The 16,683-nt window shown below is 39.5% G+C and overlaps 1 protein-coding gene across 1 annotated transcript in view; it reads right to left on the bottom strand.

Moving 5' to 3' along the window:
• jarid2b (jumonji, AT rich interactive domain 2b) overlaps window positions 1-16,683 on the bottom strand; it is a 110,553-nt gene that overhangs the window by 53,720 nt on the left and 40,150 nt on the right. The window lies entirely within an intron of this gene.

The raw sequence follows: 16,683 nt of genomic DNA, 5'->3' as shown, positions 1-16,683 counted from the left end.
TGTGCTCCTGTTAAACACCGATCATCACTGAAAGAGTAAAATGAAGCCAGCTAATATTAGTCAAGTCATTCAGTTTGACAGGTGGAATAATCTAATGCGACTTACAACTGAGGTAGAAACTAAACAAGCACAGATCTTAGGAAGCAAGGAGTTAGGGGACTTGCTCAAGGATTTTAATGGTTTAACAGTGGTTCTCTGGCAGATAAGTAAAAGTTTAGCAAAAATATACATTTTTAAACTTATCCACAACTTTGTGGCTAATATGGCTAGCAAGCAATGAAACTCTAATCTAATTTAATGTCATAAGCCACCGAAGCCATATGTTTATATTTGCTCTAACTAAAGGTCACTCACTCATGGGTCACCAGAGACGCCTTTCCAACATAATTCTAACTTCCACACTGGCACATTTCCATATTTTCTTGGATTTTCTGAATTCCTGATAGAGGGACATGTATTTTTTGTTCTTGAAAGAAAACCAGTGATGGATAGGATCCAATAATTGGTCATCTCTGATGCATTTCTAAGTGTTTAAACCTATAAATAAGAGGTTTTTAATCACTTCTTCTAAGCAGTAGCACTTCCTCCAGCTTCATAACACAAGGCTAATTATTAAGCATGCAAAGAGATGTTCAATAAAGCGAACATAATTTAAGCAATGCTTATGAGAGCAAGAAACAGGTGTTAGGAGCAAGGGCCTGGTTTTTACTAACAGCTGTTAACAACCTAACAATTTAAACATAAAGACATCAGGGTGTGTTGGACTGATCTAAAAGGACTGATCTGGAGATCTGTCAGATTGTCCCAGCAAGGCATAGCTATATGCTCGCCTCCATCGAAGTTAAGCCGGTTTTACACTGTTTGATTCTGTGAGTCAGCGTTCTTTTAAGATTATTACTTTTCAACTCTATACATGATGATCCAAATACGCTCTTGGCTGAATTCTATAACAGTCATGTCAGAATATACGAGGAAGATCCTCCAACAATAGCCCTGAGATTAAAGAAAATAACTATGGTGAGAATGATCTTAGAAATGGGGTCACAAGTTATACATGTTATACCTAGAGAAAACACATTTTAAAAGGCAAAGAAGAGGAGTTCTGAGGTGTAAGAGAGGACAACATGGAATATTCATTCTTCAAAATGAGTATGAGATAATTTTTTTTCTATTCTGTCCATTAGCATGTGTGGTAGCTTTAAAACTCACTGTATGACGGGCTAGGCATGTAGGTTGGTAACATTTTTATTTTTAATTAATACGAACATGTGAGGGAGAAAGCTAAAATAAATCAAACATAATGTACACAGACACTGTGTAACAGAAGAGAAAAGAAAACCTGAAAAGTGCTGTAGCTATTCCAAAGCTAGCTAAGAGCATGCTAGTAATTTGGCTGACTAGCAATTTTGTTTACTCAGCTAAATCCTGACAGAAGGCACTAGCATAAACAAACAGGACAAAAAAAAATAAAAATAAAAAATAAATGCAGCTCACTCTACAGCTTTAAACAATACAGACTAAAAATTAATAGGGACTGACTGAATTTTATTGGTATCAGTATTAGTGTTTGTGCTCTTAGTGTTTCTCAAAATGGCTGCCATTCTAGTAATAATGCTGAGTAAAAAAATGACTTCTAACATTTGGGACACAAGCTAAATGATTCCAATAGTGAGAAAGAAATAAAATCACTTAACTCAGGCTAAAGGTTTTCACCTCACAGCAAAACTAATTACTGCCATCTTATCAGTGTAGATAACTGTGCGAGGAATCTATTAGCAAGCGCTGGGCTCATAAAGCAAGCATGGAAACGAACGTTTGGCAATGAGAGGAGAGAGCAGGAGACACGACAGAGCTCAAGGAGATTAGAGAGGCGTGTGTGTGAGACACACACACACACACACACACACACACACACACACACACACACACACACACACACACACACACACACACACACAGTTTCAGCCAGGTCTGGCACTGCACTGATGAGATCGAGGATTAAACAAGCCTCATTAGTGGTTAGCGTTTTTGACACACTCAAATTGTCCAGAGAGCAAAAGAGCCAGCAGTTTGCAGACACATCTGAGACAGATTTAAGAGTGTGTGGACTCAAAAGAGCAATAATGGTAAGTGAGATTCATATTCAGCCTGTCAGGAAAGCATTGCCAAGTTTGTCTTTGAAACGCTGGCGAGCTTTGTAGTGTCAAAAAACATAAAAGTCAACGATGAAAGTACAGACGTTAACGTTCTCGCTCAACAGACAAAACTAATATCCTGAAGACACCTCATAGACATGGTGCAATCTGAACATAAGACACTTATTTTCTACAAATTTAGCCTTCTCTGAAACTAATATTCTAGGGAGAGATTTTTTTTAACCTGAGATTTGCACCATAAAGAAAAAGTAAAGCCATGAGAAATGCAATTAAATGGGAAAATTTATTGACAGAAAGAGCAAAAAAATGCTACAATAAATTGTAAACAAACTGTGCTTATATAACATATCAATAAAACAAGTTTACAGCCATATTAGGCCTTAAAGAAAAAGTCTTGTATACATCTGGATATTCTTGCTGCATTCCCAAGTGTGGGAGTAACATGTGGGGATCATGGGATATGAGGATAAGAAATAGATCATTCTCCACTTTATCACAATAAAGAGGCCCTAAAAAGCATCAGTATTAAAGCAGAGCCTGGATATAATCTCTGAAAGTTTACAACAGTATCGGAATAGTGAAATAATATCTACAGAATAAGACATGACAGTGAAAATAATCAACAATGAGATGGCATCATAAGCTGGAGTTAGTAGTTAATGAGTTAACATCCTGAGTGTTTTATTCCTCTTACACCACAGCAACTTACCAATGACTACACTTTCTATTTTTTAAAGAACAAGACTACATACTTATTATCCATTTACAGTTACATTCAATGTTGTGGAATGTCCTCAAAACAAAGTTATCGCTTGTGTAATAGCAGAAAGAAATTCAGCTTGTTACCGAAAAACTGCAACATCATCTGTCCCAACAACATTCACATTTCGGAAAACTTAAAGTTACAGCTTTACGTCTGACTGTTACAAAGTGCTGACACTGGAGACTCCTTCCAAAAATGCTAAATAAACATTTCAGTGCTCAAAACGCAAGACTGGTTCCCAAAAATTGTAAAGAAAAGTTATATAGTCCAACACACACATCCACACACATCCACACACATCCACACACATCCACACACATCCACACACATCCACACACATCCACACACATCCACAGAACTCAGATTCAGCCTAGAAAAATCCAAACACTGCCAAAACACTGAATAAACTACGAGCTATCAGACGTTTCATTGTTTTCTATGTGGAGGGGGTTATGAAGGAGGGGTTTGGGTAAACAAAAGGCGCGTGTGTGTGTGTTGGGGGGGGGGTGACACTGACAGGTGAGCTTTACATCTCCCAGCAGACATGTACACACAAACGTACACACAAACACACACAAACGTACACACACACAGAGCACCTGACAGAAGCTGATTGGGTGCAAGGAGTGTGAAAACCACCAGGTCTTCTCATTAGACACCCCCTTGGGCATGCACACACACACACACACACACACACACACACACACACAAACACACAAACACACACAATGGCATATGCATCAATACAAACTGGCAGGTTTTGGAATGGACCATGTTGCTCTAATGCTGAATGGCACAAGCCTTGAGAGGACAGTTATAATTGTGTGTGTGTGTGTGTGTGTGTGTGTGTGTGTGTGTGTCAAAACTCTTGAAAGCGTGACGCTGTGACAGGATCCCCAGAGCATAGTGCAGCAGGCTGGCAGGTATGGAGCAATTACCTCACACTTCCTCTCACCCTCTCCCCCTCCTGCCACACTAGGGTCTGGCACTGGGCCAGCCACACACACACACACACACACACACACACAATCTGCTCTGAACTCAGGCAGCTGATCAGGAAAGTGCGTGAAAGTGTGTTGGTTTCTCCTCTTTGGCAAGCTGCCAAGATAAGAGTAAGCGCATATGAGTGTGTTTATTTCCTACATGAGAAATCACAGAGCTCAGTCTGAACAACAAACAACAACATTATTATCTGCAAAAACCTGGTGAATCTCTCTTGCACTTAGCCACAGAACCTCCTTCCAAATCTAAACATGGCTTTTCGGTAAAGATGTCCTCCAGGACGCTAAAACTCTGTTCTCGTGTAACACGCAGAAGGAACAAAGGGGAAGTTTTGGCAGAAGTCACAGCATATACACAGGTGCTAACATCACTAACAAGAAAATCCTAGCAGGCGGAAAAAAATAGCACTAGCGTATGTTGGTGGAAGACACTGCTATTTTTTTTTTCCAGATGTTTGCCAAGCAAAAGTAAGGAAACAGCGAGGCAAATGTATATTTAATAATAAGCAACTCCTCTATTGTTTTAGCAACAATAACAGTCCCGCCCACTTGTCTCCTATTGGCTCACAAGACTGAGGCTTGCGAATTTGAAATAAAGTTGGCAGGAATTGAAAGTAACCGCAATTAGAAGCAACTGTATGTTTTTCACGTCCTGTCTCCTTTCCGTCAGTGAACTGTTTTTTTTTTCCCGCTACGTGAATTTTATTCTTGTTTAGTCTGATTGCTACTTTACCTGAAAAAAGCCGAAATTCATAGCTTCCCCCATATCACCATAGCAACAGTTAAAATCGTGAACGCTATGGCTAAACTGTAGCTGTTTAGATACACGATATACATATGAGAACCTAGCAATCAGACGTTATCGCACTATTTGTATAAACATGGAGCTGACTGATTTATAAACAAACTATTATATCTATGTTTGGAGTCATTCATTCTCTGAATTTTAAATGTCATTATACTTAATATTTGGTGCCCTATACACCCAATAAGCTACCATTTATGTTACACACCGTGCAATGAGCATATTTAGTGAATACATCATCATCAATAAGCAGAATATATTCTCTTTATACCACGTTATTTTCTATATTATTTATGTAGAATGTAGGCAGGCTGATAATATGTGACGTATTAATAAAATATAATATTACACTGGCTACATCAGTGCTTACATATTTCACTCACACACCAAAACTGAAAAGTCTTTTGTGCAAAATGGAGAAAAAAAAGAAAAAAAAAAACCCCCAACACACCAGATTGTGATTATGATATGGCGTTAAATATTAAAACCTCACTGGTGCAGTTTTGTTCGTTTTTCAAGACATATTATAGAACATCACAGCGCACAAAGACGCATTTAAGACTTCGCAAAGCCTGATATCGACCAACCAGTTGCATATTGCCTTATGGGCGTGTAATAACTGAATAAAGTATAACTAAATATACATTATCCATAACCGTTTGTGTGATGTGTGTAAAAAAGGCAGGTCCTCCATAAAACACACAGCCGACTGATAGCTGTCCAATACAATATTTTTTTATAAGCCAACCTCCTGTCAAATTCAGTTACTTTTAAATTAACATGTGCACATGTGATCAATAAACACCTACGAACCCCCCCACCCCCACAACACACACACACACACACACACACACACACACACACACCAGCTGTCTTCCTGCAAGTTTACTTCAAAAGAACATGACATCACAGATTCAGGCTCGCTTGACCATCTTGCTACTGACCATGCTGCTGTAACACAAGAATTTCTCTCATGGGATCTATCGTTCGCTGCAGTGTGAATGCTCTCTCCCTTTCTAAAAGAGCACACGCTCGGCCTAAATATAGCAGCGCTGACGCTCACGTGGGATTGATCAGCGTAGAACACGGGCTCACCGCCAACTCAGGGCTTTCACTTAACACGCTCAAATTTGTTCGAACAACGCACGCTGCCTGAAAGGACACAACGGGAACAAAAGAGAGGGAGATGAAAAGAAAGCATGAGACAGAGAGAAAGACAGAGAAACAGAGACGGTAGGATAAAGGTAGGATAAAGAACTTTCTAACGAGGATATTGCTCCAACTGCAGAACGTTCAGGATGTTCTGATCATCTGTCTCTCACCGTCTCTGTCCCCCATCTCTCTCGTTCACCATCTCATTCTGTCATTCTCCATCTCATTCTCCAGTTCTGTCTTGTTCTCTCTTTCACTGTCTCACTCTCTCATAACAGAGCAGCGGAGGACATTGTAATGGCCGACATGTAATTCAACATGGCATTTATTTATTTCTGTAAAATCAAACCCAGGAAAGAGCAGGCCAGGTCCAGAGCTCCAGCTGGCCCAATAAACACAGAACAGCAAAAATCCTCACAAACAACATCACAGTCACCACAGCTGGACCCACGACACCAAAGAGAGAGACTAAAATATAAAATATCCTCTTACACTGAATGTTCTGAAGAGGAGCTACTTCAAGTAAGCACAGGTAGAACATGGAGAAACATACACTGCAATATTGAGCCGTCATACAAGTTTGCTAGAAAACATCTCAGTATTCAGTCATCAGTGTGAGCACAAGAGTCAGAGGCAATATTTTTACCAATATTATTTGATAATTAATTAGAAGAATATTTAATTGTTTTAATTTTAATTTAATTAATTATTAGAATGTTAATAATTATTTAAATATTTTCAATAATTATCAATCAAATAAATACAGTTAATGCATGCCAAGTATGAGAAATATATTTAAAAAAATGTTTTTCATTTAAGTAATTTAGTTTATAATATTGCTAGTTGGAGCACATGACTGTACTTTGGAAAAATAAATGAAGCTAACTAAATTAAATTGTTGGTATGCAATGCAAATAAAGATTATTGAAAATTGCAATAAAAATGTAAACATAAATGTTTACATCAAACTGGCAGGCAGAAGCAAACAATTCATGCATGCACAAAAGATTCATGCAGCTGTTAATACTGTCATTAATGTGTCAGGGAGGCGCACTCTGAATACAGAACCTTTTCCAGGCATCAGATGATGCAAATACAGTGTGAAAATATGAAGCAACAGTACAACAGAAATGACAGAATTAATAGCACTTCCTTTCCCGTTTACTTCTTCTCAGACTGCTTTCACACCAAATACAGACCACTATATCCTAACAGACCCAGCTGTGGATCCTTTTGAGAAAAAGGAAAAAAAAAAAAGGAAAGAAAGAAAAATATTTATTTAGGGAAGGAAAAAAAAAAAAGCAACAATCAAATGGACTCATGCCCAGGCCAAAGTGACCAGAGTGAGTGCATCTCAAACCATTAAAACCCAGAGCCTACATGTGGTTACATCATCATCTGTAACCCTGAGCACAGGCCTAGCTCTCATCACCACTCGGTTGCTTTTTACAACACAATCAGTCAACCTGCTGTTTGTTTTCTCTCTCTCGCTCGCTCGCTCACCCGCTTGCTCTCCCTCTAGGTGCACTTTGAAGCCAGTTTGGTTTGGAGCCATGCCCATGACGTGACACGCAAAGCCAGCACTGCATTAGGACAAACCAAAACTAAACTCAACAATTTCCTGTACAGCCACTCGAAACTACGCAGCTCTGAATCCCTCACCAACTGAAAGTGGCTCATGTGAACCTCTGCTCATCCATAGTGATGGGTTCAAGCCCAGCCAGGCCCGAAATAAGACTATTTAAACTACGTTTGCTAAATTACATGAAATTACTTTTGCATTCAGATACATCGCTCAATTTGTCTTCGTTTACAATAAGCAGAAATCTCATATGACAATAATTGAAGACATTCCTGAGATACATATGTATCAGAATATATAGACTTGAAAAAAAATACAATGTAATAATCTAACACTGATTTCCAAGCAGCTGATTACATTATAAAATTTATAACCAAATATAAAATGTAATATTTAAAAATAATTATACACTCACACACATTTTATGTGTATGTGTGTGTGTGAATATATATATATATATATATATATATTACACATATATATATACACATATATATATACACACACACACACACTTGGATAAACAATACTGTGTTCTTAGCCTTTTATTAGCTCTTCGTATTTAGGCATGTTTTCAAAATCCACATTGTGATCACAAATATGCAAATAAGCTAGCTCGATGGAGGGTGGGAAGTCAGCCAGCTGTCGACATGGAAAAAGGACGATTGCCAGCAATTATTTCATTGTACTTTTTTCCCCTCTGCTAAGGAAAGACTCGTCTTCCACAGTAGTGCTGGCAAGCACCATGACAAGAGAGAGTGAACATATACTCTATTTTGAGCTGGTTATTAAAACCCAACCAATCGGAAAAATTTAAATTTATAATTCGTTTCATTTATTACCTTTATATGGGCCCCATTTATGAATCTTTTTATAAAGTGGGGTGTAAATGTTTTCATAGGCCAAACCGAACTAAAAATTCCCACTAGATTTACAAACGTTTTGGTAACACTTCATACTCATGTTGATGAACGCTAATTACATGTAAATTACTAAATTTGCATTTAGGGACACCCACAAAACTCCATAAAAGTTAAAGTTCACAGAGAACTGAAAACAATTAAAGAAGAGCGCCTTGATTAAAGAACGACTGAGAGAGTGCCTTGTAAACACAGCGTTCGCTAAATCTTCCAGTAATGCAGCTCAGCCACTGCAGTACATCAGCTACCATATACACACTCACACACACACACACACACACACACACACACACACCTCCTCTCATAGGGCAGCATTACTTATACCCAAACTTAACAGTTAGTCTTATTACATTTACTTCCTAATCATTAATATGAAATGACTAAGATTAGTAGAATGTTTTTAAATTCATGTGTGGAATTGAAATAAATAAGCGATATAAACTGACAAGGTAATTCGTATATAAAACTCGTAATAACTCAATTTCACGATTCGAGGTTCACATTAGTAATTTACATTACACGTAAATTTACACAAACTCAGGAGCTCTCATAGGATACAAACATTTTTCCAAACTAACCAGATATCACATGCGCCACGCTAACCATTTACAAAAAAATTCTTTCGTATCCAGTTTGATAAACGAGGCCCTTTATCTGTCTCTTTTTTTAATAACGTGAATAATAAGCATTTTTTTTTTTTACTGTTATGCCAGGTGTGTCTTACTGAGTGCACAAACATCAAATGAACATAGCTACATGTAACATGGCTACACTTGACAATTTAATATAATAAAATATGCTAAGGAAGACATATAATGGAATAGACGGCGTACAAAATTATATAAAGTGTATAAAGACACGCCCATCTGGGCCACTCAGAGACACGCCCACATATTCGGATTCTACTAAAAGACCACTGTAATTTATTTAGGCACAAACGAAAACTTAAAGGGGTAATTGACACACATTCACACCCACACGCAATGCAGGTGAAGAGTCATGCAACACTCCGACGTAGCCCTCCAGTGCGTCATTTGCAACAAAGCCCTGCTTGCGTGCACATGCACACACACACACACACACACACTCACACTCAGACAGAGGCGAGGTTCTCTAATGACTCAGGCTTCTTGTCTTTAATTAACAGACACGTCCTTCTGAAGCGTGCAGTGGAGGAGAAGAACAAAGCTCCAATCACACTGTGTAATCAGTACAGAGGGATTTGGAGGCTCTCGTTTCTCAAGGGTGGCACAGCGGAAGCAAGCTGTGCCACCAAATCTCTCTCTCACACACACACACACACACACACACACACACCTCAAGTAAAAGGTTCCACAGCTGGCACAAGTGTGTGTCCTAGCCACATCCGACTGCTCTGGTGCAGGCCTCCCACGAGCTCTGGCACCACATTTACACAAAGTTCTCCAACCACACACACACACACACACACACACACACACGCATAGTGCATGCACATGCACCCACACACACCTCCACAGAGCAAGATGCATGGAAACATGTTTACATCAGCAGGAAGAGAGGTCAGAGGAAAGATGTGAAAAACTTCTGTTCCACTATTAGCTTTATATGCTTAATATATTATTTTAATAATATAATGCACTAGGTATTAATATTTGTTTTTTGTTATTTAAAATAAAAAAATTAAAACTGGGTCAGTTTAAAGATTTAAAACATCTTAGGATTTGATCATACAAGCTTCTGGCAACACAAAGTCATTACATGAAGTATATTAAGTAAGTGTTTTATTTGTCCATCAATTGGCCAACAATTGCGATTTTTTATTTATTAACAAACATCACATTCATTTTTATCTATTTACAGTTACATTTATCTGTAAGACAAATTAGTGCCTGTCATCACTTATCACATTATAGTAGCTATAAAACAGTTGTTCCCTTTCTCTCTCTCAAAGCCAAGCAAAATAAAACAGCTTGTTACAAACGCATCTCCCTAAAACTTACTTATCATCTTATCACCTTATCAGTGATAAAGATTAGTCCACTGATTATTGTATGGCACTTGCAATACAAGTCCCTGTGAATTAGTTGTTACTATAGAAACAAAAACACTATATAAATACACACACACACATTTTATAATATATATATATATATATATATATATATATAAAAAAAATTTATATATACACACACACACATACACATACATACATACATAAAAAAAAGAAAAAAAAACCCACAGAGAGCAGAGCAGAGCAGAGTCATCTCTCTCTCTCACTCACTCACACACACACACACACACACACACACACTTCATTGTGCTGGTCATGCTGTGCTTTGCAATGGGCTTGCACTGTGTCTAGGGCATTTGATTCAAGTGACTGAATCAGCGCTTGAATAAGTGTGAATCCGAACCTGCTGTCTTCATCACACAGTCCAGCACCAGTCATCAAGGACAAAAGACAACATAATATTCATCTTTCTTTTCTGCTGCGCGAACACACACACACCCCTCCCTCTCCCTCACCTCTCTGCCAGGGCCTGTCTATGGGACGAAAGCCAGAAGGTGTGTGTAGAGCCGCGAACTGACATCAAAGTGGATTTTCCTCGGTCTACAGCCAGCTCATTGAGAAGTCCAACCGACAATGAATGAAGGTGGAACATGCTTGTAAACGTCAAACTTTTTTTTTTTCTTCTTTTTTTCAAAGCAGCGGCTCCTCCCTAGGACTTTGGAATTTGGACTGGAAGAGAAGGTTGATTACACAAGCCAACTTTCAGTCTAGAATTCCTGCGTATTAAAGACGTCAGTGACACACCCATTTAATATGCTACGCCTCTGAACGTATCAGTTTTTTTAAACCTTTAAAAATATTAAAACAATTGATTTCATTTCTGAGATGAAGCAATAGAGTGATTACAGATTGGACCGAAGCCACATTTTAATATCATGACCTTTTGAGATAGCAGTATGATTAACGAAAATAACATTGACGTAATTAAACAATAAACTATGCAGCTTTAATCAGTACAGCATTCACAGATTTATAGCACAACTTGTGTTCTGGTCTGTTAAGTCAAGTGTGTGCTGTTCCACATGCGCAGAATGTCTAACCGTCAGCCATTTTAATACAAGCACTGTTTTTATTTAAATAGTGTACCAACTTCCACTAACAACACTGTTTCACTGAAACGGTGAAACCAGAACTCACTGAAAGTCATAGCTAGCCACCTATTTAATTCTCCAATCTGATTGGTCTGATTTTGAGTAATTTTCTATAACAGCGGCCCTAACATTGTGCTGGCTCTAAGTCAAGTCACAGGTTTATATTACAGCACCTATAAAGAGTGCATTAACAGGATAACACTTGTATTGTGGCTATTCCACAACATTAAATGTAACTATAAACAGATAAAAGGTACAATGCACCATTCATGCATCATAATCAATAATAAAAAAAAAACTGTCATTGTAGGCAATTTGCAGTGCTATAAGAGAACTACAACACCATAGGAACTGCTGTTATTGGAAAATATTTAAACTTGGGGTGTTAAGGAGTTACTTTTGACACATCACACCACCCTGTCGTTGATTATTTTCCTATAATGCCATACCCCGAAGTAATGTATTTCTCACTCATAAGCTTGATTTACTGTCAGTGAAAATGGGATTTTCAGTCCAAGTGGAGCTCCTATAGAAATAAAGATCTCTCTTTGATTTGTTTTTCATAATACTGCAAAATAATTCACTGTTTAATATCATAATTGTTCAGATTTAGATTTTTTTTGTGTAGATAAAGTTAAACTTATTTTAGAAACCAAGTCTAGAAAATGACATCAAGTGGCTCAAAGTGTTTATTGCGTTATAAACTATGGTTTCCGAGTTACAAATAATCTAGAAATTGTGATTCCCCCAAATGCTTCTGGCTAAACAGAGACAATTTACGGAGGAACCGTCCACTGCTGTTCTTCGTCCAACATGGCCAGCTTGCTGATTTCATTACATTCACACAGCTGCACTAACTCTCACACCCACAATACATAACGGAAATCCACGTGGTTTGACAAATGCTGAGCAAGGGCTTAATTTAGGATTCAAGAGACAGGAAGACAAGAGAGTGTGGGAGGATCGCGAGAGAAAAGCAACGAAGAGACGTGAGGGAGAGACAGAGGAAGAGGAAGCTGAAAACAGCATGGGTCAGATGAGAAAATCTGTCAGGATGAGAATCTATCTATATCTGTCTACAGTGTGTGTGGGGGTGTGTGTGTGTGTGTGTGTGTGTGTATGTATATATATATATATATATATATATATATATATATATATATATATATATATATATATGCTGTGTCTAGTAAGAGACGCCGAGTACAACAGTATTGTACCGCTCCTCCTCCGTTCTCTGTCTCACGCGCTCACTCTCTCTCCCCTCTGCGCTTTCAGAGATAAATCAATCTGGCATTGCTCTTCATTGAAATGAATTGCTCGGGAATGGCGCGGCAGTCTGTGAGGCCTCTCGCCGGTGCACAGATTATTATTCATGGAGGCGTCGAGCCTCACGGGAGCACAGAGCAGCACGACAGGCCTCGCACTTCACTGAACACACACACACACACACACACACACACACACACACACACACACACACACACACACACACACACACAGCTCACCAACACCTAAGGGCCATACGGGCTCTGGACTCCCTTTATGAGGCTTACTGTATGTGAGATTACTCGGCTTACACTCGGAGGAGAGAAAGATCAGCGTGTTACAGTGACTGGCTCAGGTTCCCTTCCTGCTATTAAACAAACCAGAAAATGATTCCAAATTTTCAAAAACTTTCAAGAAACTAGCAAATGGCTTTCTGTACTGTACACAACAGAAATATGTTACTGAAAACCTGAACTGAACTAAGAACTATAAATTAAACAGAATTTAACGAAATGACTAAATTGAACTAAATTACTAAGCAGAACTGAACAGAAGCAATTCCTTCTAAACTAAATTCTCCTGAGCTGAACCTGACTTGAAATCGAGTGTGAGACAGTGTGAGTTGCTGTACAAGGGTCTCTGTAAGGAGTTGAGTATTTTCCGAACGGTTGGCGTTCAACATTGAGAGAGAGAGTGAGAGAGAGAGTGTGTGAGAGAGAGAGAGAGAGACAGAGAGAGAGACAGAGAGAGAGGGGGGCACTACTCTGCAAATACGCTGCTGCACGAGGGCAAACAAAACCCCTGGTGTCCTGGTATGCCCTCCTGAGGGCTGGCACAGCCAAACTGCACAGATCGAGAGAGGTGTTTATGCCAGGCCACACTCCTGACTCACGTGCTGGCCAGAGCGATCCAACAGCTGGGCTCCAAACACACACAGCCACGGTGCAGACTGAGAGCTTCTGCTGTGGTCGGTCTCTCTCTCTCTCTCTCACACACACACACACACACACACACACACACACACACACACACACAGCCGCATTAGTCTCACAGTGACGGAGAAGCAAAACTGGCAGGGAAATGTGACCAGTCTTAAAGGGGGATAACAGAAGAAGTGAACGTGCTACAGGGAGAAACGGAGCCGGCAAAACCAGACAGCATTTTGGCCTTCGAAAGAAAACATGGATGGGTTTTTGGAGAACCAGCCCACCAGACTGCTGCCTCCGTCTCTCTGTCTGTCTGTCTTTATTTCTGTCTCCCCATCCCTCCCTCTCTCTATGCCTCCCTCCCTCTCAGTCTCTAACAAGCTTCATAAATATACATCAGCTGGAGCTGGACACCTTGGCAGCTTGAGCGCTTCTTTAACTGTCAGTGCAGTAACGAGCTTTTCGCTTCGTGCTCACTCACCTGCATCATTAACCACGAGCCCTGGCACTGCGCGTCACACCGGCTCGCGTGCCAATCACACAACAAAGAGGAGTGTGACACGGCCAGGCTTCATGCCCCGGGCATCGGAGAAGGGGGCGAGGTGGCAATTACCGTATTTCCTGGTGTATAAGACAGGGTTTTTCCCCTTTAGCAAATACATGATATGCACCTGATGGAGATGGTACATTCCAACCAACCAACCACTCTGGAAATCATACACCAAAAATGTTTAAAAACAATAAATTCAAAATTAAATTGCCTTAAAAACTGACCAGTCACAAAACATGTCATTTCCAGCATATATACAAACTGCTGCACTGGAATACAGAAGTATATCTGGAACTAGCACCTGCAAGGTTTAAGCTCTTAAATGAGTTGATGAAATCTAATATTTTTACTTAATTTTAATTAAATTAAATATTTAATTTTAAATATTATTTTAACACGACTGCAAACCTGCCTGTGCAACTCCTGCTCTCTGCTTTCAATGTAATTCATGATTGTGAATTATACTTTTAACTTGAAAACAGGTGTTTTTTTGTATGACTAACACCCCTTGCATACTGAATCATTTTACTATTACGCCACACTCAAAGCGAACACAACTGTTACAGGTGTTTAAATGCATAGTTTCTGTCTTAGCCAAGTGCTACCGTTTAAGCATTTTCAAGAGACATGCTAGTCAAATATTATTTATAGCCATTTCTAAAATACTGCTGCAGTCAACTTAACTTGAAAGTGGGAAGTTTTAAGCTCAGTGGGTTTGAGCTAGAAAGTGAGAACCATCAAGGAACGCCTCCACAAAGCGTGCGTTTTGTTAGCCACAAGCTAGCCACCTAACATCAGTGTTCATGAGTTTATGATGTACTTACATTCTCAAAACAGAGAACTGTACAGACAATGTTATAGATTTAACCCACTAACGTGTCCATGTTGATTGATCTAAAGTAAATGCGACTATAAACTCATTTAAAGTAGAGAAGTGATCATTGAACATCTGCCATTTTAATAAAAGAAGTGATGTTGATGGTGGGAGAGGCCATGCTGCTGAACTCAGAGGTGGAGGAGACCATCACGACTTTCTGACAAGGAATTCTGATACCGAAAGAGCATTTTGATCATTTAGCACACACCCGTATCCAGAGTGACTTATAGAATTGCTGCGTAATCTGTGTCAAAAATATCCTCATGCTAGTAGGTCTGAGAAAAGAATACCATCAAGCTAAAGAGGAGTTAGTACAACGGGTCAGTACAGCAACAAAAACAGTACAAAAATAAACAAACTCTCTATTTGGTGCTCATTGCATCACTAACATTGCAGCTAGAGAATAACCATCCTCACACACATGCGCACACACACTGATGCAATGATGATCCTGCTCAAATATCCCTCCACTCATGTACTAATTACTCGATTAGCCTTACCAATATTTACCCAGGATCATCTCACACATCACCTCCCCCTGGTTAAATGCTAATGAGAAGGTTATTTAGGCCGTGATCAGCGCTCCTTCACACCGCAGTGTGAGTGTACAGCAGCCAGGGGTGGGGGATGGGCACAAACGATCGCCGAATGACCTGTACATGAAACGCTTAAGTGCTGCTTATGATTTTATGGCATGCAGGCAGCAGCGGGGGGGACAAAGGGATGAGATACGCTCATCTTTGGTTAACCTGTTAAAGAGGAGTTATTAAATTGTGTGTGTGTGTGTGTGTGTGTGTGTGAGCGCGCACACGCATGTGTGCATGCGCATTTAATCATATCCTGTCCCTGACGGATGAGATAATTAAATTCTCTCCTTATGGCTTGACATTGTGTGGTTCAGGGAGATAAGTGAGAGTTCCAGTGAAGCTCCTGTGGTTTGTATATACACAGAGAAGTGGAGTACATCCTACACACACACACACACACACACACACACACACACACACACACACACACACACACACACACACACACACACACACACACACACGGTCTGCATTATTCACGCAGAATCATATGGACCAGCATTTATTGAGAGCACCAGGGGTCAACAGGAACATATGTGGGCCATGACACACACACACACACACACACACACACACACACACACACACACACACACACACACTCACACACACGGCTTCATTCATGTACTGAAATCAGGAGTTGCAAACTACATATACACAGGTCCTTAGACACACTCTCACAACTTCATCCATTCACTGGAATCACTAGATGTAAAATAATGACAGACCTATTAAAATACTTAAGTTTGTGCACACAGTTATTCTGACAGATGTCAAAGTTGGTGTTGACTGAAACACTGGTTAAAATGGAAGCATTTCTGTTTCACGAGAAACAAACATTTGCTACTAGTGACCACAAGGACAATCCCAGGACTGCCAGAGTTATGGAAACATCTGCTCCTGTTATGGAAAACGTACTGTTACAAAGTGCTGACACTGGAGACTCCTTCC

This window comes from Pangasianodon hypophthalmus, chromosome 29 (assembly GCF_027358585.1).
Source record: "Pangasianodon hypophthalmus isolate fPanHyp1 chromosome 29, fPanHyp1.pri, whole genome shotgun sequence".
In the NCBI taxonomy this organism is placed as follows: Eukaryota; Metazoa; Chordata; class Actinopteri; order Siluriformes; family Pangasiidae; genus Pangasianodon; species Pangasianodon hypophthalmus.
Note: the sequence above shows the minus strand (reverse complement) of the source record. Positions and strands in the feature narration are given on the sequence as shown.